The 8,124-nt window shown below is 54.1% G+C and overlaps 1 long non-coding RNA gene across 1 annotated transcript; it reads left to right on the top strand.

Moving 5' to 3' along the window:
* The first annotated feature begins 5,202 nt into the window (after nt 1-5,202).
* On the top strand, nt 5,203-6,572 carry LOC147646202 (uncharacterized). The gene is made up of 3 exons (XR_015281934.1): nt 5,203-5,273; nt 5,577-5,678; nt 6,309-6,572. It is a non-coding gene; the product is annotated as an uncharacterized LOC147646202 (long non-coding RNA).
* Nucleotides 6,573-8,124: the final 1,552 nt, after the last annotated feature.

Genomic DNA, 8,124 nt, shown 5'->3' with positions numbered 1-8,124 from the left:
AAACCATAGGCCAAGCCCTGCTCTGGTGGACAGGGGCTGCCCAATTTCAGTCCTGGCCAGGGACCAGGGCCAGGGGGCTCAGGGGCAGAGGGTCTCACTTTGCAGGTGTGGGTCTTGGGACGCACTCAAGACGGGGATGGAGCCGTAGCAGAGCAGAGGGAGACAGAGGTGAAGAGCGGGGATGACAGGTCAGCTTCTCGGTGATTAAAGTCTTTGGCTGCTCTTCTGAAGGTGCAGAGGTGCTCCTGTGGAGAGAGGAGGTGGCTGAGGCCCCCAGCTGCCGCTGGCACGCAGGGACCCTCCTGCACAGCAGGGCCCAGAGCGGCCAAGGCTCCCCAGCACGGCTGGAGCTGCTGGCACAGCTTGGCCCAGCTGGACAGCTGCCCCTCAAGGCCCTGGCGAGCAGGGGATGGCTCTGGGCAGGGTCCCTGGCCAGGAGCGGGCCCCAGAGCGCCTCTGCCTTTCAAGGGCAATCTCGTCCCCGCTCTTTCTCCTGCCCACCTTGCTTTGCCTCTGCCCGCTGCTCCTGGGGCTGCTCTTGGCCAGGCAGCCTCAGTGGGAGCCAGCACTGGCTGCAGCCCCAGCGGGCTCCCCAGGACAAGTCCCAGCAATTAAGAGGCCAATTAAAGGCCTGGGCAGCAGCAGAACTCTCGGCAGAGTTATTTGGACAACCAATGACTATCTACAGGTCCACAGCAGACTCACTGGGAATGTTTCCCGACTATGAGCAGCCTTTCAAGAAGCTGTTTGAGGCCGAGATCAGCAAAACACTCACCCTTTTCTCTTCCAGCAATACCAGATTCCAGCATAGCACATCAGCAGGAAAAGTGCTCCACCAGCCACAGTGGCCATTAACTTAATCAAACCATGTGTTCCCTGGTAGAAAACTCTTCTCATGCTCTCCCAGATCTTCTGAGCATGTCTTGTGGTGCCGGCTGCATCTGTGGGAGCAATGGGCAGCGTGAGCCTGTGCTGTGCTCCACTGCTGAGCTGGCAGCACGCTGGATACGGCCAGGACGTTCTCTGTTTCCCCCAGAGCTGGGGCCTGCAGGCACCTTGGCACCCCTTGGCAGAGGCTGTGCCCCCCAACAGAGCCCAGAAAGCTGAGAGCAGAGTCCGGGGGACAGCAGAGCTGCTTGGGCAGTGGCTCCTTCCAGGGACACGGGCCAAACCCATCCCTGAGCAGCCACTGCCACTCCTGACCCTCCCTTCCCTGTGACAGCTCCCCCAGCCCAAGGAGAAAAAAAAACTGTCCAAAAATTCCTTTGTTTATTCCCATTACCTGGAAGGTCCTGTATGTAGTAATGGTCTTGAGGATCTGATTCTTTTCAATGGTGTTTTGTTGGTTTTTTTTGTTATTGAGACAGATGAGGCAGACTTGTTGTTTTTAGATTTGGTAGGTATGGTTTTTTTCTTAGTATGATTGTTTTCTTATAAATCCACATGTTAAGTTATTTTTATTTAGATATTTTTGATTCCTAAGCAATTATCTTGAAAATCTGTTGTTCACTTCTTAGTTAATGTTCTATCTATAAACAATTTTGACTCTGTTTTTATAGGAATAAAAAGATCTCAGAAAGCTGTATTTTTAATTTTGTTCACATTCTCTCCCCACTCCCAACATTTACTGTGATACTTTTGGAAACATCCCTGAGGATAGCTAGAGTTATTTGGGAAGTGCTTGGCTTAACCTGGGAAATGGATTATTATTTTTGCTGCTCTAAACCTACATTGTTCCAAGCTTCACAGCCACTGTCCTGATGGATACCTGTGTGAATTAAAACAATGTTTGTGAGGCAGCTGAAGAGCTCAGACTTCAGGGATTAAAATACCTTGGAGAAGGAGGAGGAGGAAAGGGTAAAACAGCCTGTTTCCATGGCTGTTTTTTCATTTCTAGTATGCCAGAAGTATGGTAGGCTACACCTGTCTTCAAATGTCATTGAATTAGAGAAAAACTCTCTCCAGGGAAAATGATGCAACACTTTGCCTCACAATCCATCAGCCTTAATTACAGTGAGAGGTAGGTCTTAATTATAATGTGATTAGAGCAAATCAACATTGTGTGAATGGCAAGAATTTGCTTGTCAACAGACGAATATGTCCCACTGAAGAATGAAGAAAATCTGCCTTTACTTGGAAGAAAGGAGACATGGAGCAATGCAGTATTTGGGTTTTATCAGTGGTAAATGGGGCAAGAAGCTGTAACAGCTCACCTGTTTTACAGAACACAAGCACTGATACAGCCAATAGTGCACCCACACTGAAGGGATCTTCAGAACATTGCTTTATTTCTTAACAAGAAATGGGCAGCAAAATGCTGGCATTTATCTGAGCTGGAAGCCCTGTTCCTCTCCTGTTTCTCCTTGAGCACACTGTTCTTTGCAGACTTCACTGTGCAGCCCATCAATCCTCTCTTGGCCAACAGCTAAATGGCACAACTACCGAAACACAGGTGCCAGCATCATCACCCCAGCATTATTCCAGCACTGCTCTACTGGTGCACAGCAGCACAGAATGGCTTGGCTTGGAAGGGACATTTAAAGGCCATCTAGTGCAGTGCCCTGCAGAGAGCAGGGACACCTTTGGATCAGGTTGCTCAGAGCATGAGCTTGAATGTCAGCAGGGATGGATGCCCACCTCTCTGGGCAACCTGTACCAGGGTTTCAAAACCCACAGTGTAAAAAACATCTTCATTAGGTCTAGTCTGAATTTACTGTCTTTTAGATTGAAAACATTCCCCCTCAGTCTTGTCACAACAGGCCCTACTAAAAATTCTGTCCTGTGTTTTCTAAAAGCTCCCTTAAAGTACTGAAAGGTAGCAATCAGGTCTGCGTGGAGCCTTCCCTCTTCCAGGCTGAACACCCCCAGCTATCCCAGCCTGTCTCCAAAGCAGAGGGGCTCCAGCCCTCAGAGCATTCTGTCCCTCCTCTGGACTAGCTCCAACAGGACCATGTCCTTTCTGTGCTGGGCACCCAGAGGTGGATGCAGTACTCCAGGTGGGCTCACACCAGAGCAGAGGGGTGGTGGAATCACCTCCTTCAAGCTGCTGGGCAGCCTCCTTTGGAGGCACATGGCTGGCTCATGTCCAGCCTCTCTCCTTGCAGCAGCCACAAGTCCTTCTCAGCAGGGCTGCTCTCCATCCCTTCATCCCCCAGCCTGTGGGATCAGCTGGGCTGGGACCCTGTCATAGCCCTTGGACAGAGCTGCTGGGCAGGTTGAGCTCCCTGGTGAAGAAGGCAGATCCCACTCCCCACACAATTCCACCCTGGCCATGAGGTCACAGCAGCCTGTGGGGTGACAGCAGGCTGAGGTGACAGCAGGCTCTGAGGTCACAGAGGTCCCAGAGCCCTGTGGTTGCAGAGCACCACGAGGACTGAGCAGTCAGTCCTTGACCACGACTGTTGCGGCAGCAGCGGCGGCGGCAGCAGCGGTGCTGACATTGGGACAGCGGTGTCAGGACAGTGGTGGCAGCAAGAGCTGCAGGACTGGCAGAGGGCAAGGCACCATGGCCTTTGCTCTGCGCCTCCTCCTCCTGCTCCTCCTGGCAGTGGCCCTGCCTGACAGGGCTGCCCAGGCTGCTCCGCAGCGAGCACAGGGAGCAGGTGAGCCCGCGGCCTGGCTTCCCTTTCCTGGGACAGCACTTCCTTCTCCTGGGAAGAGTTGGGGATGGTTTTCCACAGGCCTTTAGGGAGGCTTTCCTCTGTGGGAGGGAGAGAGTCCCCAGGGGCCCTGGGCTGGTCCTGCTGCCTCTGCAGGGATGTTGCACAGGGCCTGCAAAGAGGCTGGAGAGTGACCAGAGCCAGCCCAGAGCTCCCCAGGCCCCTCTGCAGCTTTGGCCATGTTATTTGACATTTGGCACCCAGGGTCTTACCCAACACCCTTGCAGTGCCCAGTTGTCAAAAGTAGAAGGGGATCTCAGCACACCATGGCAGGGTTCTGATCTGGGCTCCCTTCTAGATTGGAATCACAACTTGCATTATCCAGAGGCCCTGCTGGATGACAGCTTGAAACACTTGAGAAATGCTGGAGGTAAGTTCTCAATGGTCCTTTCCTGGCAGAATAAGCAGTTTAAATATCCTTGCACCACTGCAGGTGTCAGAACAGAGACATACACGTGTGTGCCCTTGCCCTTTGCCATCCCCTCACCTCTCCCGTGGCTCAGTGCTGCCTGTGCAGATGAGCAGAGGTGACAGAAGCTTCTGTGGCTGTTGAGTTACAGGTGTGTCTGCAGGCAGGACTTTCCCAGGTCCTGGGTTGGTAACTGTACGCAAGCCCGGCTCCCATCACAGGGGTGAGTGGTGTGTCCCTCCTGACCCCACAGGCTGAGCACTGGTTTTCTGGGCTCCATTCCTGCAAAGGGGAACTGTTTTCTCTTAAGGTCCTCCAAGTGGAAAGAACAAAGCTACAGGACACCAGAAACTCCATGTGCCATCCAAAATCACTCCGCAAATGCTGAAGGAAATGCTGCAGGGAGGACAAGGTGGGTCCATGTCCCTCAGCCTTCTCCTGAGACTCAGCAGCCAGGACCCCTGCTCTGGCCCTGTCACCCCCCACCAGGGATGTTGCACAGGGACTGCAAAGAGGCTGGAGAGTGACCAGAGCCAGCCCAGAGCTCCCCAGGCCCCTCTGCAGCTTTGGCCATGTCCACTGACATCTGGTACTCATGATCTAACCCAAACCCCTTGCAGTGCCCACTACCCCAAGGCAGAAGTGGATCCCAGCGCACCATGGACGTGGCTCTGATCTGTACTGGCTTCTAGACTGGGATCAGGACATGGATTATCTGGAAGCCCAGCTAGATGACAGCTGGCAAGCCTTGGAGAATGTTCGAGGCAAGTTCTCAATGTGCTTTTCCTGATGGAATAATGTCAAGGTGGCAAGAGCTCACTCATGTGCCATATCCCTTAACATAATCTCAGGGCTGAAGGATTCTGGAAGCCTTGCCCTGCTCCCTTCTGGAGCCCTGAGTGATCCCACAGCATCGCTGTCAGTGGGAGGAAGGAGCATTTAGCTGTCAATCTTCTTCCCATGTGCAATGCCAGTGTCTCCTTCCGTGTGCTCTGTGCAGCCACGGAGAGGAGCAGAGAGGGAAGGAGCTGTGCCCCTGGGCTGTGCCTTGTGTGACTCCTTTGCCAGCCCCAGGGAGCCTGAGGATCTCCTACAGATGCACAGGAGCTCTTCTGTCCTGCCTTTCCTTGCAGCCAAGCCTCTTGGTGAAGGTGATCTGGCTTCCCAACCCACGTCCAGGACTGAGGCTCTGGGAGATGGCGAGGGTAGGTGAAGGCCTTTCCCCCTGGGAGAGCTGCCAGCTCAGAGCCCAAAGCTCAGCCAGGGCAGCATCGCTGCAGGTGTCAGGACAGAGCCGTGCACGTGTGTGCCCTCACCCTGCACGATCCCCTCACTACTGCTCAGAATTGGCAGCTTTTTGGAGGAGGGAGGGCCCTGGCCCTGGCCCAAAAGCCAAGGCATTTTTTGAACCTTATCCCCATATTTGACAAGCATGAGGTCCTGAAAACGCCAGCACCCAAATCAAGAACTTCTCCATCTGGTTCAGCTGTGCCTCTTCCTTTCTCAAGGGATGGACCAAAAGACCATGCAGGTGGAGACGTTTCCCAGAGGAAGCAGTGGCTCATTGGCAGGAAAGAAGGCGATGCCAGGCACAGGCCCAGACACAGGAGGTAATTGCTGTGCTGGGCTCAGTCCTTGGCGGGGCTGTGTGCCAGCAGCTCTTCCCCTAGGGCTGGCCCTTGCATGACCCAGCAGCAGCCAAAGCTGGAGGCACCTCGGCTTCCAGGCCTCTGGAGCTCGTTTCCAGCTCCTGGGAAATGGGACTCATGCACCAACATCTATCCCAGTGCAGCTGCTCCCAGAGGTAGCCGTGAGCGCCCAGAGGCCCGAGGCACAGGAGCAGCCCTGAGTGGGAGCCCTGCCACGAGCCCAGGGCCACAGCCAGCCCTGGCTCCCAACTGGGCAGGGGCTGCACTGGCCCCTGACAGGCCCTGGCTCTGTCCCCTTGGGCTGGGGGAGATGTCATGGAGAAGGGAGGCTCAGGGGTGGCAGTGGCTGCTCAGGGATGGGTTTGGCCCGTGTCCCTGGAAGGAGCCACTGCCCAAGCAGCTGTGCTGTCCCCCGGGCTCTGCTCCCGGCCTTCTGGGCTTTGTTGGGTGGCACAGCCTGTGCCAAGGGCCAACAAGGTGCCTGCAGGTCCCAGCTCTGGGGGAAACAGAGAACATCCTGGACATACCCACCATGCTGCCAGCTCAGCAGCGCAGCACAGCACGGGCTCTCACTGCCCATTGCTCCCACAGAGGCAGCCAGCACCACAACACGTGTTCCCAATTCCCAGAAGGACATCAGAAGAGGTTTCTGTCAGGGAACACGCTGTTGGCCAGAAGTAATGGCAGGCCTGATTTTTTTGGTGCATTTCTTCATTTTATGTGGTGTTGGAATCTGGTATTGCTGGAAGACAAAACGGTGAGTGTTTTGTTCATCTTTCCCTCAAACAGCTTCTTTTGAAAGTCTATTGTAGAATAGAAACATTCCCAGTGAGGCTGCTGTGGACCTGTAGATAGTCAGTGGTTGTCCAAATAACTCTGCCAAGAGTTCTGCTGCTGCCCAGGCCTTTAATTGGCCTCTTAATTGCTGGGCCTTGTCCTGGGGAGCCCGCTGGGGCTGCAGCCAGTGCTGGCTCCCACTGAGGCTGCCTGGCCAAGAGCAGCCCCAGGAGCAGCGGGCAGAGGCAAAGCAAGGTGGGCAGGAGAAAGAGCGGGGACGAGATTGCCCTTGAAAGGCAGAGGCGCTCTGGGGCCCGCTCCTGGCCAGGGACCCTGCCCAGAGCCATCTCCTGCTCGCCAGGGCCTTGAGGGGCAGCTGTCCAGCTGGGCCAAGCTGTGCCAGCAGCTCCAGCCGTGCTGGGGAGCCTTGGCCGCTCTGGGCCCTGCTGTGCAGGAGGGTCCCTGCGTGCCAGCGGCAGCTGGGGGCCTCAGCCACCTCCTCTCTCCACAGGAGCACCTCTGCACCTTCAGATGTCCTGCCAAACACGTTAGTCTGGGAGACCTGCACCTGTCATTCTCCATCTGCAAGCCAGTGTCCGTTGTCCCTGCCACAGCTGCATTATCAGCTTATTGCTGTGCCGCCACCACCCAGAACAGGACCCTCTGTCCCTGCAGGTGCTGGCCCTGGTGCCTGGCCAGGCCTGAATGTGGGCCCCTCCTGCCAGGGAAGGGCTTGAGCAACACCTTTGGGCTTCTGTTCTGGGCTCTGGCTGGTACCACCAGCACTGGCACAGCTGCTTGGCTGGCCACAGCCTTGGCTGGGCAGGCAGCAGCCGGGCATGGGGCACCATGTTGACTTTGTTTTTCATTTGTAGAAATTAGAAATTTTTAGAACCCTTTAGAGATATTGTTGGTAGCAAGTAATCCCCAAATGTTTCTTCCCAATATTCACAGTTGTTTAGGATTTTTCAAATTAGTTTTAGAATTCTGAAAAGGCGACCTCGTTTTGCCTTTGCTTTTCATTTTTAGAAATTTGAAATTTTTAGAAATATTTAGAAATATTTTTTGTAGAAAGAAATCTACAATTATAGATTATTATTTCCATAGTAGTTCTGTATTTTTCAAGGTAGTTTTAGAATTCAGAAAATCTCGGAACATTTTTACACAGCTAGAATAAAAACTGAAATTGCAGTCAATTGGTAATCTTTATTCTAGGAAGAACTAAGACACCCCAAAACACCCAGCCTACTGGAGAGGCTCTTTTCCCGCTGGAGATTTGTACCTAGTCTCAACAACTAACCTAAGACCTTTCCCCAGATATTTTTCGGGACTTCTGACAAGCTCCCCTCTTAGGCTTCAGAGGGAATCTTTGAGCACAGTGAGAATCTCCCGCTGTGCAGGAGGGTCCCTGTGTGCCAGCTGCAGCTGGGACCTCAGCCATCTCCTCTCTCAATAGGTGCCCCTCTGCAGCTTCACAAGAAAGGCCAAACACCTCCCTCAGGGACACCTGCACCACACATTTCACATCTCCATGCCCATGCCCAATGTCCCTGGCACAGCTGCATTACCAGCTTGCTGCTGTGCAGATGCTGCCACCACCCACAGCAAGGCCCTGTGTCCCTGAAGGGAC

Source organism: Cyanistes caeruleus, unplaced genomic scaffold, assembly GCF_971803275.1.
Source record: "Cyanistes caeruleus unplaced genomic scaffold, bCyaCae1.hap1.1 HAP1_SCAFFOLD_110, whole genome shotgun sequence".
NCBI lineage: Eukaryota > Metazoa > Chordata > Aves > Passeriformes > Paridae > Cyanistes > Cyanistes caeruleus.
Note: the sequence above shows the minus strand (reverse complement) of the source record. Positions and strands in the feature narration are given on the sequence as shown.